This window comes from Psammomys obesus, unplaced genomic scaffold (genome assembly GCF_907164565.1).
Source record: "Psammomys obesus unplaced genomic scaffold, mPsaObe1.curated_primary_1811, whole genome shotgun sequence".
NCBI lineage: Eukaryota > Metazoa > Chordata > Mammalia > Rodentia > Muridae > Psammomys > Psammomys obesus.
In genome coordinates, this window is record NW_026590677.1 from 7865734 (window position 1) to 7885114 (window position 19381).

Sequence of the window (19381 nt, forward strand, 5' to 3'; positions counted from 1 at the left end):
ACTGTTTTCCTTTTTGTTTATTTTTATTAGTTTAAGTTTGCTATTTTTTCTGTTTGTTGTGGTTTTTTGAAACAAGGTCTCACTATGTAGACCAGGCTGGCCTGGGACTCACAGACATATATCTGCCTCTGCTTTCCAAGTGCTAGGATTAAAGGTGTGCATCATCGCTTTAGCAAGCAGCTTACAAGGCAGGTTTCAGGCAGGGTGACCAACTTACCCATTATGGTAGGACAGGGTGAATTAGTCATCCAAACACAGAAAAGCAAACTATAAAGATATAAAGATTGTAGGATAAAACTGCAGTGTTCTTTCAGTCTTTCTGCCTTATGCCCCATGATTTTACCACTCCCCCAAAGCACAGCTCTACAGACTTCCTATTCTGTTTGCAAATGACTGGTTGTTCTGTCTGACATCCAAGGCTATCTGTAATCACTACTGTTTCTCTATAATTTTAGTCACCCACGCTAGGATGCTGCACAGCTTTTGCACCAGTCCAACAGGTTTGCTCACTTAGCTATATTCATCCTGCTCACCTCACCTTCCGTGCCTTGTTGATGGCATTTACAGCTCACTCCATTTCTTTCTCCACTAATAAAGCTCTAATCTTCTTTCAAAGGTCACCTCTAACCCAGGCAAGCCATTTCTAACTTCCCCTGTCCGCCCTCATTTTCCATTTTCCTTTACTTATCCTATTTTTATAAGCCACATACTTTCTTATATGAGTCCTTCAACTCTTCTTGCTCTGCCTTCCCAATAGAAGTGTGAACATAAGAAAGATGCCTAATGAATATTTAGTGTGGCCATCAATGACGGTGCTGATCAACAGGTGGTGATGATTAAGCTTCCTCCCCCCTACTTCCTCCACGAAGCCAGGCAGGACTCAGTCAGACTCTTCTCTAAATGGTGCAGACATTATGGCTGGGGCACAAAGTCTTTTGGCTGAATATGCAGTCTTATTCACCCACTCAGCTCACAAAGGTTGTCAATCCATGGAACTATCCTTTCTCTGGCAGGTTTTTATTTGTTTGTTTGTTTTGTTTTGTTGTTTTTGTCAGCACCACATTTTAGTTTCAAATTATGAATTATTTCAAGTGTATTTATTTTTGTGTTCCAACTAAATTATTATAGAATCTTAAGGGTAGGACTCCTATTATACTTTTATTGGATTCCCCCAGGGCTGGTATATACCTGTAACTTTCCTGACATCTGATTCCTCTCATGAAGCAGCTTCTCTATTTTCAGTCTTAAGACTCTCAGACGTTCTAGGTTACTAAATCCTTAGGTTTCTTATTTCCCTGTTCCTTTCCCCTACCGGAAAAAAAAAAAAAAAAAACTAGCCAAGAGCATCATTGTTTCTAATATTCTTTGACCCATCAGTATATTAGTTAGTTTTCCTATTGCTGTGATGAAATACCCAATAAAAGCAACTTAAGGGAGGAAAGAGTTATTTTGGCTTCAAGTTCTAGGAGATACAGTCTATCATGGCAGCAAGAGCATGTGGCAGCTGGCCATGTAACATCCACAGTCAGGAAGCAGGGAATGATGAATGTGCATGCTCATCTCACTTTCTCCTTTTTATTCAGTCCAGGACCCCAGTCCATAGAATGCTATCACCCACAGTAGGCAGGTCTTTGGACATCATTAATTATAGATAATTTTTCACAGGCACACCCAGAGGCTTGTCTTCTAGGTGACTCTAGATCCTGTTTACTTGAAAACCAAAATTAGCTATCACAATTAGTCAATTTCTATGGTCAACTCTACTCTTCTGAGGACAAGGGACACTGAAAATGATGACAGTCATGGGGCTGCGGAGGCCCAGAAATGCTTTCCCTACTAAAAGCAGAGATCTCTCAAGAGCTAGTTAAGTGAAATGAAGCCAATTTGTAGTCCTCTAAATTCTAGGTAGTGTTCAAGGGTTAATTTCCCCCTCTTTAAAGCACGAGAATTGTGCAAAAGGGAGATGCTGAAAATCTGACTCCTTATCCACAGCTAAACCCCAATTAAGCATGGAAAAAAAAAAGACTGAGTCTAAAAGTCATCCAGTCTGAAAGCTCTTGGCATCTTTACGGCATTGAGAACCTCTTAAACCATGAAAATAGTGTTTAAAATACTAATAGTGCTTGAAAATTGTGTTGAACATTCCAAGCCACTGCAGCTGGAAGAAGATTGTTCATAGGCTTTCCAGGAGCTGTGCTGTAAGGGTAGTAGATAGTATCCATAAGGGAAGAAGAGAGGAAAGAAAGTAAGTAATCATCAGCAGGTAGCTGATAGAGCACTCAAAGAATACCAGTCTCTGGGGGCTGATAGTTAGAGGAAATCAACAGCTAAAATGGAAGGATCCTTCCTTCTATAGAATGCTCATTTTAGGCTGCAGGATCCTTAAAAGATATCTAAGTCTATATAAGTGAGTATATACCATGTTTGTCTTTCTCCTTCTGGGATACTTAACTCAGAATGATCTTTTCTAGATCCCACCACTTGCCTGCAAATTTCATGATTTCCTCCTTTTTGATTGCTGAGTAGTATTCCATTGTGTAAAAATACCACAATTTCTGTATCCATTGCTCTGTTGATGGACATCTGGGTTGTTTCCAAGTTCTGGCTATTACAAATAAAGCTGCTACAAACATGGTTGAACAAATGTCCTTGTGTGTACTTGAGCAAAAATAGTCCTTGTTCCCCTTACTTTGGAAAACTACTTGGTTACTGAGCTACCACGGGCCACATCCGAGCAGAAGTTCTAGGTTATATCCATAGATGGTCCTTGGTTGAGTGTCAGTCTCAGAAAAGACCCTGTGCCCGGATATATTTGGTCCTTGTAGAGCTCCTATCCTTTCCATATCATACTAACTCCCCTTCTTTTTTTTTTTTTTATTTTATTTTTCTTTTTAGTTACATTTTGTTAACTCTGTGTCCCAGCTGTATCCCGCTCCCTCATTCCCTCCCCAACCCCACACTCCCTCCCTGGTCTCCTCCCTGCCCCTTTCCAAGTCCCCTGATAGGGGAGGACCTCCTCTCCTTTCATCTGACCCTGTTTTATCAGGTATCTTCAGGGCTGGCTGCAAAGTCCTCCTCTGTGGCCTAACAGACTGCTCCTCCCCTGGGGTGGGGGTCAAACAGCCTGCCCTTGAGATCCTATTAGAAATAGTCCGTGTTCCCCTTACTTTGGAAAACTACTTGGTTACTGAGCTACCACAGGCCACATCCGAGCAGAAGTTCTAGGTTATATCCATAGATGGTCCTTGGTTGAGTGTCAGTCTCAGAAAAGACCCTGTGCCCAGATATATTTGGTCCTTGTGGAGCTCCTATCCTTTCCATATCATACTAACTTCCCTTCTTTCATAGGATTCCCTGCACTCTGCCGAGGGTTTGGTTATGAGTCTTAGTGTCTGCTTTGAAACACTGCTAGGTAGAGTCTTTCAGATGCCTTTTGTGATAGACTCCTGTCATAAGTTCAATGCACATCCCATTTGTCTTTCTAAATGAGGATTAATCACCTTCGCCTGTGTCCACTTTCTTGATTATCTTCTTTAGGTGTGTAGATTTCATTATGTTTATCATGTCTTGTAGGTCTATATAAGCGAGTATATACCAAGTTTGTCTTTCTCCTTCTGGGATACTTCACTCAGAATGATCTTTTCTAGATCCCACCACTTGCCTGCAAATTTCATGATTTCTTCCTTTTTGATTGCTGAGTAGTATTCCATTGTGTAAAAATACCACAGTTTCTGTATCCATTCCTCCGTTGATGGACATCTGGGTTGTTTCCAAGTTCTGGCTATTACAAATAAAGCTGCTATGAACATGGTTGAACAAATGTCCTTGTTGTGTACTTGAGCAAATTTTGGGTATATACCTAGGAGTGGTATAGCTGGGTCTTGAGGTAGCACTACTCCTAGTTGTCTGAGAAAGCGCCAGATTGACTTCCAGAGTGGTTGAACCAGTTTACATTCCCACCAGCAATGGAGGAGGGTTCCCTTTTCTCCACAACCTCTCCAGCATGTGCTATCACTTGAGTTTTTCATCTTGGCCATTCTGATGGGTGTAAGGTGATATCTCAGGGTCGTTTTGATTTGCATTTCCCTAATGGCTAATGAGGTTGAGCATTTCTTTAAGTGTTTCTCTGCCATTCGACGTTCCTCTTTCGAGAATTCTCTGTTTAGCTCTGTTCCCCATTTTTTAAGTAGATTACTTGGTTTGTTGCTTTTCTGCTTCTTTAGTTCTTTATATATACTTGATATTAGCCCTCTGTCAGATAAAGGGTTGGTGAAGATTCTTTCCCAATCTGTAGGCTGTCTATTTGTTTTGATGACAGTGTCTTTTGCTTTACAGAAGCTTTTCAGTTTCATGAGGTCCCATTTATTGATTGTTGCTCTTAGAGCCTGTGCTGTTGGTGTTCTGTTCAGGAAGTTGTCTCCTGTGCCAATGAATTCTAGGCTGTTTCCCACTTTTTTTTCCAGCTGATTTAGAGTATCTGGTTTTATGTTGAGGTCCTTGATCCACTTGGACTTTAGTTTTGTGCAGGGTGATAGATATGGATCTATTTTCATTTTTCTGCATGTAGACATCCAGTTGGTCCAGCACCATTTGTTGAAGATGCTGTCTTTTTTCCATTGAATGGATTTGGCTTCTTTGTCAAATATTGAGAATTCATAGGTGTGTGGGTTTATTTCTGGGTCTTCTATGCGATTCCATTGATCCTCCTTTCTGTTTCTATGCCAATACCATGCAGTTTTTATTACTGTTGCCCTGTAGTACAGCTTGAGATCGGGAATGGAGATACCTCCAGATGATCTGTTGTTGTACAGGATCGTTTTGGAGATTCTGGGTTTTTTGTTTCTCCATATGAAGCTGAGAATCTTTTTTTCAAGGTCTGTAAAGAATTGAGTTGGTATTTTGATGGGAATTGCATTGAATCTGTAGATTGCTTTTGGCAGGATGGCCATTTTCACAATGTTAATCCTACCAATCCATGAGCACGGGAGATCTTTCCATCTTCTGAGATCTTCTTCAATTTCTTTCTTCAAAGACTTGAAGTTTTTCTCAGATAGGTCTTTCACTTGCTTGGTTAGAGTCACACCAAGGTACTTTATGTTGTTAGTGGCTATTGTGAAGGGTGTTGTTTCCCTAATTTCTTTCTCAGCCTTTTTGTCTTTGGTATACAAGAGGGCCTCTGATTTTTTTGAGTTGATTTTGTATCCTGCCACTTTGCTGAAGGTGTTTATCAGCTGAAGAAGTTCTCTGGTTGAATCTTTGGGGTCGCTCATGTATACTATCATATCATCTGCAAATAGTGACACTTTGACCTCTTCCTTTCCGATTTGTATCCCCTTGATCTCCTTTAGTTGTCTTATTGCTCTGGCTAGGACTTCAAGTACAATGTTAAAGAGATATGGAGAGAGTGGGCAGCCTTGTCTTGTCCCTGATTTCAGTTGGATTGATTTAAGTTTCTCTCCATTGAGTTTGATGTTGGCTATAGGCTTGCTGTATATTGCCTTTACTATCTTTAGGTATGTGCCTTGTATCCCTGATCTCTCCAAGACTTTAAACATAAATGGGTGCTGGACTTTGTCAAATGCTTTTTCAGCATCTAAGGAGATGATCATGTGGTTTTTCTCCTTCATTTTGTTTATGTGGTGGATTACATTGATGGATTTCCGTATGTTGAACCACCCTTGCATTCCTGGGATGAAGCCTACTTGGTCATGGTGGATGATATCTTTGATGTGTTCTTGGATTCTGTTTGCAAGTATTTTATTGAGTATTTTTGCATCAATGTTCATAAGAGAGATAGGTCTGAAGTTCTCTTTTTTTGTTGGATCTTTGTGTGGTTTAGGTATCAAAGTGACTGTGGCTTCATAGAATGAGTTTGGTAGTGTTCCTTCTGTTTCTATTTTATGGAATAGTTTGTGGAGAATTGGTGTTAGTACTTCTTTGAAGGTCTTGTAGAATTCTGCGCTGAAGCCATCTGGTCCAGGGCTTTTTTTGGAGGGGAGACTGTTAATGACTGCTTCAATTTCCTTGGGAGATTTAGGACTATTCAGTCTTTCTACCTGATCTTGACTTAATTTTGGTAGATGGAATCTGTCAAGAAAGTTATCCATTTCATTTAGATTTTCAAATTTTGTGCCATATAGGCTTTTGTAGTATGACCTAATAATCGTTTGGATTTCCTCAGTGTCTGTAGTTATGTCCCCATTTTCCTTTCTGATTTTGCTGATTTGTATGGTTTCTCTCTGCTTTTTAGTTAGTTTGGCTAAGGGTTTGTCTATCTTGTTGATTTTCTCAAAGAACCAGCTTTTTGTTTCATTGATTCTTTGGATAATTTTATTTGTTTCTAATTGATTGATTTCTGCCCTTAGTTTGATTATTTCCAGCCGTCTGCTCCTCTTGGGTGTATCTGCTTCTTTTTTTTCTAGGTTTTTCAGTTGGGCCATTAAGTTGTTTGTATGTGATGTTACAGATTTCTTCTTGTAGGCACTTAGTGCTATAAATTTTCCTCTGAGCACTGCTTTCAATGTGTCCCATAAATTTGGGTATGTTGTGCCTTCATTTTCATTGAATTCTAGAAAGTCTTTAATTTCTTTCTTTATTTCTTCCTTGACCCAGCTGTCATTGAGTAGTAAGTTGTTCAGTTTCCATGTGCATGTCGGCTTTTTGTTGTTTCTGTTGTTGTTGATGTCCAGCTTTAGTCCATGGTGGTCAGATAGTATACAAGGGATTATTTCAATCCTTTTGTATCTGTTGAGGCTTGCTTTGTGACCAACTATATGGTCTATTTTGGAGAAGGTTCCATGCGGTGCTGAAAAGAAGGTGTACTCTTTTGAGTTTGGGTGAAAAGATCTGTAGACATCTATTAGGTCCATTTGATTTAGGGATTCTGTGAGTGCTTTCATTTCCCTATTTGGTGTCTGTCTGGTTGATCTGTCCCTTGATGAGAGTGGGGTGTTGAAGTCTCCCACTATTAAGGTATTAGGATCAATGTATGATTTAAGCTTTAATATTGTTTCATTTAGGAATGTAGGTGCTCTTGTATTTGGGGCATAGATATTCAAAATTGTGATGTCCTCTTGTTGGATTTTTCCTTTGATGAGAATATAGTGGCCCTCCTTATCTTTTTTGATTAACTTGGGTTGAAAGTCTCTTTTATTAGATATTAGGATGGCTACTCCAGCTTGTTTTCTGGAACCATTTGCTTGAAAAACATTTTTCCAGCCCTTTACTCTGAGGTAGTGTTTATCTTTGTTGCATAGGTGTGTTTCTTGGATGCAACAGAATGTTGGGTCCTGTTTCCGTAACCATTCTGTTAGCCTGTGTCTTTTTATTGGTGAGTTGAGTCCATTAATATTGATAGATAATATTGACCAATGCATGTTAGTTCCTTGTGTAATGGAGTCGATGATCTTACCTTGTTTCATTGCTTGTTTTCTTTTCATTTTTGTTGGGACATTATCTGTATGCCCTGTTTTCTTGGGTGAATTCGTTTTCATTGGATTGGAGTTTTCCTTCTAGTATCTTCTGTAGGGTTGGTTTGCTGTATAGATATTGCGTAAATTTAGTTTTGTCATGGAATATTTTGTTTTCTCCATCTATGTTGATTGAAAGCTTTGCAGGGTATAGTAGTCTGGGTTGACATTTGTGATCTCTTAGAGTCTCCATGATGCTTGCCCAGGCCCTTCTGGCTTTCATAGTTTCTGATGAGAAGTCTGGTGTGATTCTGATAGGTCTACCTTCATATGTTACTTGGCCTTTTTCCCTTGCTGCTTTTAATATCTTTTCTTTGTTTTGTAGATTGAGTGTTTTGACTATGATGTGACGTGATGTGTTTCTTTTCTGGTCTAGTCTATTTGGTGTTCTGTAGGCCTCTTGTATATTTATGGACATCTCTTTCTTTAAGTTGGGAAAATTTTCTTCTATGATTTTTTTGAAAATATTTTCTGGACCTTGGAGCCTGGAGTCTTCTTTTTCATCAATTCCTATTATTCTTAGATTTTGTCTTTTCATAGCATCCTTGATTTCTTGGATATTTTGTGATTGGAATTTTTCTGATTTTACTTTTTCTTTGAGAGAAGTATCAATTTCTGCAAGTGTGTCTTCAGCTCCAGAGATTCTCTCTTCCATCTCTTGTATTCTGTTGGTGATGCTTACTTTTGTGGTTCCTGATCTTTTCTCCAAGTTCTCCAGCTCAAGAGTTTTCTCACTTTGTGTTTTCTTTATTGATTCTAATTCTGTTTTCATGCCTTGCACCATTTCTTTTATGTGTTTGAATTTGGATTCCTGTCTCTCTACGATGGACTCTATTTCTTTGTTCATTTCCTTTTTGTATGCCACTAATTTCTTCTCTACTTGTGCCTCTATTTGTTTGGCTATGTTTGCCTGTGTTTCTTTAAGGGTTTTGTCTATTTCTTCTTTCTTTACCTCCAATTGACTGGCCATCTCTTTGAAAGATTTGTTCATTTCCTCCTTATGAGCCTCAAATAATTGAGCAAGCATGGCTTTAAGGTCATTTTCCTGTGCTTCTGATGAATTGGAATATCCATCGATTTTGGGGTTTGCTGGTGAAGTCATGATGTCCTGATTTATGTTGGAAATGTTCTTTCGCCTACCCCTGGCCATTGGCTTATCTGAGACCTTCCCTGTTTGTTTTTGGATTCAGCCGATCAGACTGGTACTGTCTCTCTCTCGAGTCTGGAGAATTCTTCAGGAAGTTGAGAGAGGTCCCGTGTCCTTAGCGTATGCTGAGGACTAGCTGTACCTGTGGGAGGAAAGTACGCAGGCGCAAACAGAGGCAAATGCAAGCGTGCGTGCGTGTGTGTGTATATGTGTGTGTGTGTGTGTGTAAGTGGGTGTGGGCGTGTGTCTCGAGGGACAGAGTGATGGCTAATGTTGATCCCTTGAGTGTGTGGGAGGGGCTCTGCAATGTATATGTCGCAGGCGCTAGTGATGATCGCAGCGCAATTTCTGGCATTAACTGCCTTAACTCCTCAATTAGACCCACAGAGCAGGAACTTCAATGTTCCAAGTGCCCCTCTGTTTCCCAAAGTGGGTATATGGGTGGGAGGGGGTTCGATGCCTGGCTTCTGTTTTAGAAGAAGCCAGGATCAGTGGAGCTGCAGATTCTCAAGGGTGCACTCACTTACAGGCAGGACACTTGGCAGAGATCGGCGTATCTGCGCTGTCTGCTCTCTGGTTTGGCCCTGCTTCTTTGATGTGCTCCGCCAGTTCCGTGCTGCTGTCACTGCCAGGTTATGAGGTCTTGCTGCAGCTGGAGATTTCAGGGTGGTCACGTCAGTGGGAATCGGGGTAACCAGCCTTTCTGTTCTCTGGTTTGGCCCTGGTTAGTCTTAAACTGGAGGGCTGATGTGCCCCGCCAGCTCAGTGCTGCTCCGCCGCCAGGTTAGAAAGTCCCGCTGTAACTGGAGACTGGGTTGCTAGTCCAGATGCTTTCTGGGAAGTCCTGGGGTCTCTTTACTGTGCTCTCCAAGCTTCGGAGGCCCAGCGCCTGGTGTGTCTAGCTTGTATGGCGTTTCTGTCTGGTTTTGGTGAGTATATAGCGTATTCTCTGTCACTGTGGTATTGGGCGGGCCGTACCGTCAGTGATCGCGATCCTGCGGAGCTAGTATGGCGTCTAGCAGACTCGGGCCCTGGGAGGATGGTGCAGCTGCCGCTCGTGAATCTGGGGCTCTGAGACACAGTACTGCTGTCCTTTGCCGATAAAGGACTTGGGGCTCAGCCTCAGTGGCTGCAGGCCCCAGGCAGTTAGGTCTGCGCTGAGTAAGGCGAGTCCGCTGTGCCGAGGAGGAGGGAGGTCTGGGGGAGGGGAGTGCCGAGAGATCAAAGGATCGTTTCTCACCTTCCCCAAACAAGTCCCCGGGTGACCCGAGACCAAGGTTTTCACCTCCTGCGATGTTCCCTGTTGTTTAGAAAGTCTCTCCGTTGTTTCCCTGGCTTCAGAAGTTCTTCCACTCATCAACTCAGAACTTTTTCTCTTCCACAGCTTGGAAACTGTGTGTGCTAGTCGCCATCTTGGCTCCGCCCCCCCCTAACTCCCCTTCTTTCATATGATTCCCTGCACTCTGCCGAAGGTTTGGTTATGAGTCTTAGTGTCTGCTTTGAAACACTGCTTGGTAGAGTCTTTCAGATGCCTTCTGTGGTAGACTCCTGTCATACGTTCAATGCACATCCCATTTGTCTTTCTAAATGAGGATTGATCATCTTCGCCTGTGTCCACTTTCTTGATTATCTTCTTTAGGTGTGTAGATTTCATTATGTTTATCATGACTTGGAAAGGGGCAGGGAGGAGACCAGGGAGGGAGTGTGGGGTTGGGGAGGGAATGAGGGAGCGGGATACAGCTGGGACACAGAGTTAACAAAATGTAACTAAAAAGAAAAATAAAAAGAAAAAAAAAGAAAAAAGATATCTAAGTCAAAAAAAATCAATCATATATCCTCAAGGACTTCTCTCTCTCTCTCTCTCTCTCTCTCTCTCTCCTACATACTATGTATGAAGACTCTGGCTTTTCACTTTGTACCCCACTTACTCATTAGTATCACCCATAGATAGGATATGAGCCTGAAATCAAAATACAATGTGTTCACTCTACAACCTCACCCCTGGCATTTTACCTTTTTAAAAAAATCTATTTAAAATGGAAAAAAATGGAGTTAAAGTGAGCATCTAAATTAGCTTTGAAGAGTAAGAAGTGCTTTCACAAAATGTAGCATGGAAATAAGGATGTTGTTGCCAGGCAGCTGGCAAGCTCTATTTGCATTGCCTGGTGGAGGTAAGTGAGGAGAAAGTACATAATGGATATTACTTATTTTTAAAATAATAGCTCTAAAATATAATTCACATGCTACATAATAAGTCATGTAAAGTGCACAGTTTAGAGGTCTTAATACAAAACCATCTATTCATTTCAATAATCTAGTTCCAGAGTGTTTCATCACTCCCCCAAAGAAGCCCAATCCATTAAACACCCATTTACCTTCTCTTAGATGAAACAACCACTAATCTACTTTCCATCTCAATATATTTGTCTATTCTTAGCTGTATTCATCCATTTCTTTTGCCAATAGTATTATACCACAGATTTGGTGAATTGTGAAAAGAATGCATTTATTTTGGTTATTGACTGAAAGGAGATGGATTGCATTTGGTGATGGGTCCCTTGCCAGTAGTGTTCCAAGGAGGCACAGGTGATCACATTGGAAGAGAGAGTGAGTTCCCATGCATTTGTGTGTCCTTCTTCCTTGTTATAAAAGCAACAGGAATACATCCTAGAGCCTCAACTTAAATAATCTTACATAATCTTATGCACTCACTCCCCAGAGGCTCTACTCTAAACACCACAAATAGACTATGTTTCCAGGCTCTTCATACCTCATGATAGGGATTAATTTAAATACATGAAACCCTGGAGGACACTCAAAATATAGCCATATTAAAGCATGGGCATTTCATAGAATTATACAATATGTGTGACCTTTTATGGCTTCTTTTATTTAGCATGGTATGTTCAAGGTAAATCCACACTGTAGCATGCATCAGCCCATCATTCCTTTAAGATGAGTAGTATTCCATTGTACATATATGACACCAAGACATAGGGCCAACTGCAGTTGGTGGTAGGTCAGAAATTCATGGCAAGGTAGCAGTCCAAAAATAGACAATAGTTAATGTTGTAGTATCCCATCCAAAGGCTTGAAGCTCAGGCATAACCCTGGGCTTCTTCGGGAGATGCTAGCCTTTTCTCCAGGGCTTTCATGAATTGGATATGATCCAGTCACATTATGGAGGGTGACATGCTTTCTTCAACCTCAAATGAAAAAGAACTTTACAACATCTACAAAGGTGTTTGACCAAACAACTGGCTATCATAGCCTATCCAAGTTGCCATGTAAAACCAACTGTTGGGCAGTTGAGATGGCCCAGCAAATAAAGTACTCAGGCAAATCTGAGAACTTGAGTTTGATGCCCAGATCCCACGATAAAATGAAAGAACACATTCCCCAAAGCTGTCCTCATGATGCAAATATACAAGCACACACACACACACACACACACACACACACACACACACACACAATTATTTTTGTAATTTGTAATATTTATAATTAACAATGAACAAGAAAAAGGTCTTAAGAAGTTGAAACAGTACACAGTATACTGAGTGTTTGTCTATCATCTGAATTCCATTCTTTATGGGAGGAGTTCAACAGATCCTAATGTAAAGCAAATCTTCTTTGCAATCAGGACAGAGGCATGAGACTTAGATAAACTGAATCTATAGACGCTTTCCTGGAATTGGGAGCCCATGACCTACAGCAACCAAAAGCCTTTTTCTGAGACTGTAATACAAATGTGCCTCCTAGTTTTCCAAATACAAGCTATGCAATTAGCCATGGCCCTAGTTGTTATGATCAAATTTTGCTATTTTGCTCTGAGACCACACTAAGAAAGAATGTCCAATTCTTAGAAGTATTGGACTGTTCTGATATGTGACTTTGGTTACAGGACTCGACATCAACATAGCCAATAATTTCATTAGACTTGCACTTCAGTCTAATATTATTTATACTAGTGGTCTTGCCCTCCCTCCCTCATAAAGCTGAGACTTACATTGCCATCCAATAGCTTTCCCAGACATCTCTAGGGTTCTACCCTATTTTTCTGTAATAAGGTTTTCACACAGATATGTAACAATTCTCCTCAGAGGACCTGGGTGTAACAGTAGATGTCACAGTAACAGTGGCTATTATGATGTTGGTTTGTAGCTTTGAGTCTGATTGTCCAGCATGACCAGTGATTCTGTGAGCCACTTAATACACTTTCAAGGCATGCTTTCTGTACCAATTAGTTATAGATTTCTGGTGCTAACAACCAAGAACCCTCTGGATTACAAAGGTAAAAGACAAAAACATCATATTATAACACAGCATGATAAGAGTTAGGAGAGAAGCCCAGAATGAGAACCTAATGTGGACTCTATGTCTACCCAAATAAAATAACTACAGGCTGCTTAGAATCACTAGTCCACTCTTAAAACTAACTTTCCAGGTCACCTTAAATTGAAAGACTCATTACCATCTTTCCAATTTACTACTCCTGAGTTCTCATGGTTAAATTCCCATAAGAATTGTTCCAGGGCAAGGGAAGACTAAATGCAAACTCAGAGCCTAAACTACCAAACAAGTAGGTACTCAGATAATTATATTTAGTAAAGGATTTCCTTAGGGATAGTGGTACAATGTATTCCTAAAACAGTTTCCATCTATCATATTATCACACATTTCATAAGGATTTTGACTCCTCTTTGGCCTGGGCCCAAGTAAGACTGACTTAATTCTACATACAAGGGTCTATCTCTGACACCAACTCTCTTGGTGTTCTTAAATTGCCCACAAAGAATATCCCCACCAAGTACAATCTGGTATCAATGAATCTGTGTGAATATAATTTCACATTCTTACGTATGGGCATACTACGCACTTGTTGGAACTAGAGATGCTTGATCTTAATGACAAGGAAAGGCAAATTTCAGCAGTGCCAAGAGGAAAAGAGGACTTCTCTTAGACTGCCTGACATAATGGGTGAATTACAAATTAAACAACAGAAAAGATCACAAATCTTGGGTTGTTACTAAATAATATCTTTAGTACCTCTGCTTTCCTACTTGGCCTTACTCCTTGTTTATTTCACTGTACAACTTACAGTCCTTTACTGAAGCAAGTCAAGGAACGAACTCAAGGCAAGAACCTGGAGGCAGGAACTAAAGCAGAGGCCATGGATGGATGCTGCTTATTGGCTTGGGGTCAAGTTCAGCTACCTTTCTAATACACCCTGCCCAGGGGTGGTGACACTCCTACTGGGCTGGGCCCTTACATCAGTTATTAGTTTTAAAAATGCCCTAAATACTTGTCTATAGTAAATCTGATAGAAGTATTCTCTCAATTGAGGTTCCCCTTCCCAAGTAGCTCTAGCTTGGCTCATGTTGAGAAAAACAAAAATAATAACCTTAGCACATTTTTGAAAACAAAACCAAAACATCACTTTGTTTCTCTGAAAACAAATATTCACCAAAAGCTAATAACAGCATTCACCAAATGCTAATAACAGAGGATGGAGTTTATAAAGACAGAAAATTCATAGCCAAAACTGACCATAGGTTAAATACACTGAGTGAGAAAAGAAATTCACTCACTGTTTAGTAACTAATTGTATGTAAAAGTAAGTGAAACAGTATACTTTGAAATACAACACATTAAGCAAAAAAAAAAAAAAAAAAAATTCTAACATTTTATTATAATGCGCTGAGTGGATAAATATAACATAGTTTTTGTTCAATTATTTGATTGGTTCTTTAATATAATATTAATACCTTTGCTGAAAGCATACTATATGCCAGGTGCTACCGTAGACCCTTGATAACCTAATGTAATAATTGCAATGCCTTCCTTGCCTAGCAACTATAATGGGCTCCAGTTACAAAACTGTTGATAGATTCATCTATCCTAAAATAGCTCAGATAGTAGCTGAGATTTGAACCCAGGAAGTCAGGCTCTGGTACTTGGGTCCTAATCAGTTAAAACATAAAACTGTATTGAAAATGCAAATATGTCTCAGCATCTGCTCTGATACCCTGCAGGGTAGAGCCTTTCAGAGGCCCTCTGTGGTAGGCTCCTGTCCTGTTCCCTGTTTTCTCCCTCTTCTGATGTCCATCATCTTTGCTTTTCTGAATAGGTATTGAGCATCTTAGCCATAGTCCTCCTTCTTGATTAGTTTCTTTAGGTGTACAGATTTTAGTATGTTTATTCTATATTATATATATATATAATATCTACTTCTAAATGAGTATATACCCTGTGTATCTTTCTATTTCTGGGATACCTCACTTAGATCTTTCCAGTTCTCACCATTTGTCTGCAAATTTCATGATTTCCTTGTTTTTTATTGCTGAGTAGTAATATTCCATTGTGTAGATGTACACAGAGGGCCTCTGAAAGGCTCTACCCTGCAGAGTATCAAAGCAGATGCCACGACTTATAGCCAAACTTTGGGCAGAGTGCAGGGAATCTTATGAAAGAAGGGGGAGATAGTAAGACCTGGAGAGGACAGGAGGTCCATAAGGAGAGCAAAAGAACCAAAAAATCTGGGCTCACGGGTCTTTTCTGAGACTGATACTCCAACCAAGGACCATTCATGGAGATAACCTAGAACCCCTGCATAGATGTAGCCCATGGCAGTTCAGTGTCCAAGTGGGTTCCATAGTAATGGGAACAGCGACTGTCTCTGACATGAACTGATTGGCCTCCCTTTGATCACCTCCGCCTGAGGAGGGAGCAGCCTTACCAGGACACAGAGGAAGACAATGCAGCCAGTCCTGATGAGACCTGATAGACTAGGATCAGAGGGAAGGGGAGGAAGACTTCCTCTATCAGTGGACTTGGGGAGGGGCATGGGTGGAAAAGGAGGAGGGAGAGTGGGATTGAGAGGGAAAAAGGCAGGGAACTACAGGGAGGGATAAAATGTGAATAAACTGTAATTAATAAAAATAAAATACAAAAAAAGAAAATGCAAATATGGCTGGCAGAGAAATTTTAGTAATTGATTTGACAATTCCAAGAATACTAGCCAGAAAAGTAAAACATACAAAACTGAACACAAACTTAACTGCTTTCCTCACTCTAACTTTTAGATTATACACCTTCCCACTATATGAAGCTTCCAACGACAATCCTATCAGCCTGTCTCTGACCTGCTCCCAATCCAAACTAAGTTTTAGCATCAATGCTCTGTTTTAGAATGGTCATTATACTGAAATTCATGGGTGTATGGGTTGTCTACCTCCAAGAATTTTTCCACCTCTTCCACACTGTCTGGAAAAGTTTCCTGCCTTGTTTTCTCCTATCCCAACACCATTCATCTCTGTAGGTCAAGCCCAAATTTCTGCCACTTTGTAAGATTCAAATTCTCTATCTTTTTTTCCCACAAAACAATTAAACTTCTACTGTCTGCTGCCAATTCTTTTGATATTTAACTGACCTCAAGAGTACATGCTTTATTTCCCTAATTAGCCTCAAGGATTTCCCATGAGCAATGAGAGCTGCACTATCCACTATGACAGCAGCTATCTGTGGCTATGTACATTTAAACTAAGTACTGTCCAGTAAAATTAAAATCTCAATTCCTTGATCACATTAGTCTTACTTGAAGTACTCAGCATCCACACGTGTAATTTAGACAATGCAGGTAGAGAACATTTCCACATCATAGAAAATTCTAGGACAAAAGCAGAGTATATTCCAGTTGTCATGGATGCATGTACCTGCCCTCTATATGCTCTCCCCGTAAACATTGTTTCCTCTGAACTTAAATGAGCACAAAAAATGATGGATTTTCTTAAACTCTGATTCCTATGCCTAGTATGCCGAAAAGAAACACAGATGATAAATCTCAAGTGTAATATTATTCATGTGTCTAATCAAATCTCACAACCTTTGCCTTTTCTCAATTCTCATCTTCCCTGACCCCTCTACTACATTTGACATTATGTAGAATAAACTAGCATCTCCTCAAAAAGTCATCTTTCTTTGCTTCCCTGGCACCATAACCACAAAAACAATGAGCACTGATTTTCTTATTAGCTCCTGTGCCAAGTACCATTCAAAGTCCTCTATGTACCTCAGCCAGCATATTGGGAAAGAACTATTACTATAAATCCAAAAAATTTAGAAATCTGGAACTTTTTGAACATCAGAAGCATTTTTTGATTGTGAAAATTTTTGAATTTCAGATTTCAAGATTAGAGATATTTAACTCATAAAGTCTATGTAACTATTACAAAATTGGGAAAACTATGAAGGATGGTCCTAAGTATTTCAGAAGAGACATACTCTCTCTGCATTATTTCCATTTCATAGATGAGGTATCCAAAGTAGAAAGAAATTCATTTGATTTTTTTCAAAATCACTGCAATGGTACCAGAACTACCACTCAAACTTCTTTCGACGATCTTCAAGTGAGTCACTACAAGAACAAATATATGAAAGCAGGTAGGTGGGCTATGAGGGATAACCCCAAAGAACAGAAACAAACTGTGAAAAGATTTCTCCTCTTTCACTCTTTTGGGTTCTTCTGGTAGATTTTCAATTGTCTTAACAGTTTGGACAGCTAAAGACAATTGCCAAATGATACATGGCTGTTGCCAAGACCCAGTCAGACATGCCTGGAAAGTACTGGAGGAGTTTGAGCTCAGGCTGAAGCTCTCACCTATTCACTAGTGTTTCTGTTTCTTCACTTTGTTTGGGCAAAGTCTCTCTTGTTTCTGTTGATGCACTGCATACTCCTGACTAGTTGGCCTGTGTGCTTCCAGGTGATTTTTCTATGTATACCTCCTAGCTCACTATAGGAGTGCCGGGATTACTCATGTGCATCACTGCGTCTGACTTTTTATGAATTCTGGAAATTGAATTCAGATTATCAGGCTTTACCCACTGAGCCATCTCATTTACACACACACACACACACACACACACACACACACACACAGAGAGAGAGAGAGAGAGAGAGAGAGAAAGAGAGAAAGAAAGACAGACAGAGAGAGAGAGACAGAAACAGACAGAAAACTGCAGAACTAGGACAAGGAGCCAGTTCTTTTTACTTTTCTGTAAGAAATAGATATTTAATTACACAATTTGTGCACAGTCATTAACTCTTTCCAGTAGCTAAGGCTTTCAAAGCTCAGAACACGTTATTATAGAAGCCTGGTGAGTTGGAGGGATTTAAAAACTTAGTCTTTTTAATAAGAAGGTAAAGAATATGGTTACCATAAATGTTTGGATTTTTGTTTGTTTTCGTTTCTTTGCTTCCCCACATCCTCACTTTCTGTCTCCTGGCCAGGAATACTGACCATGACCTGCTTAAGGATATCAACAAGACAGGATAATGTGACATGCTAGTAAGTAGGTGAGAACTTCAGGCTGAGCCCGAACTCCTCCAGCACTTCCCAGGTATGTCTTACTGGGTCTTGGCAACAGCTGCCCATCCAGAGCCCAAGACAGAGAACCAAAAAGATGCAAATTTAGTCTCCTGTGTAATTAAAAGGAACCATTGATGGAGTGTTTGGATCAACACCCCAAGTTGATCTGGACAGATTGTAATGTAAAGGGCCTAAGGAGAAAACACAGTTCTGGAAAATGAATGTATGATCTTTCTTTTCCTAGACTTGCTATGGTTATTTATTGCTCAATTATTTGGCAATTGTCTTTAGCTGCCCCAAACTGTTAAGACAACTGAGAATGTATCATAAGGGCCCGAAAGAGTAAAATGAGAAGACAATGTTGCATAGATTATTTCTGTTCTTTGGTGTTGCCTCTCATGGTTCCAAGCACTTCAGATGAGGGCTATTAGATCATTATCTCCATTTTATAGGTGAGGTATCTGAAGTTCAAAGAAGTTAATTTGATTTGTTCAAAATCACTGTAATAACAATACTAAGACTTCCAGACAAAGTTTTTTTTAAGGTTCTTATGAGTCACTACAATGTCAAACAAAAATAGGCGGTTAAGAGCACTTGTAGCTCTTGCAAAAGACCCAGGGTTTGATTCCTAGAACCCACATGGTGGCAAACAACTGTTAGTAACTTCAGTCCCAGGGATTCTAATGCCTTCTTCTGGCTTTTGCAGGCACCAGGCACAGATATACATGCAAGCAAACCCCTCGTGCACATAAAATAATAAAATCAGTACATCTAAAAATATTAAAAATAGAAACAGGTGAGGCTGGCCAAGCTGTTCTTTCTACAACAGAAGTAGTACTAGCCACTTCCTCTTTAGGTTCCTTTAGCTTCCTGACTTACTCTCCTGTGGTGTGTATGTGTGCATGTATGTGTGTGTGTGTGTGTGTGTGTGTGTGTTTGTGTGTGTATGCATGTGGAGGTCAGGGGACAAATTGCTGAAGTTTGTTCTTTCCTTCCATCGTGTGGGTTCCAGGGACTGAATTCAGGTCCTCGGGGTTGGGGGTAAAGTAGTTTTACTTGATGAGCCATCTTGCTGGTGCTCTGAAGATTTTTTTTTTTTACATTTTATTTTCTTATTTTATGTGTATGTGTGAGTGTCTTCCTCTAATGTCTGTGCCATGTGTATGTATGCCTGAAGCCTAGGGATACTGAAGAGGACATCAGATCCATAGGAATTGCAGTGACAGTTTGTTGTGGACCACCATGTAGGTGCTGGGAACTGAACTCGAGTGTTCTGCAAGAGCAGCCAGTGATCTTAACCACTGAGCCACTAGATTTGTTTTGTGTTTTATTTTATTCTGCATGCAGGGTGGGGATGGACAGAGTCATTGTATATGTCAGTATACAATATATACCCT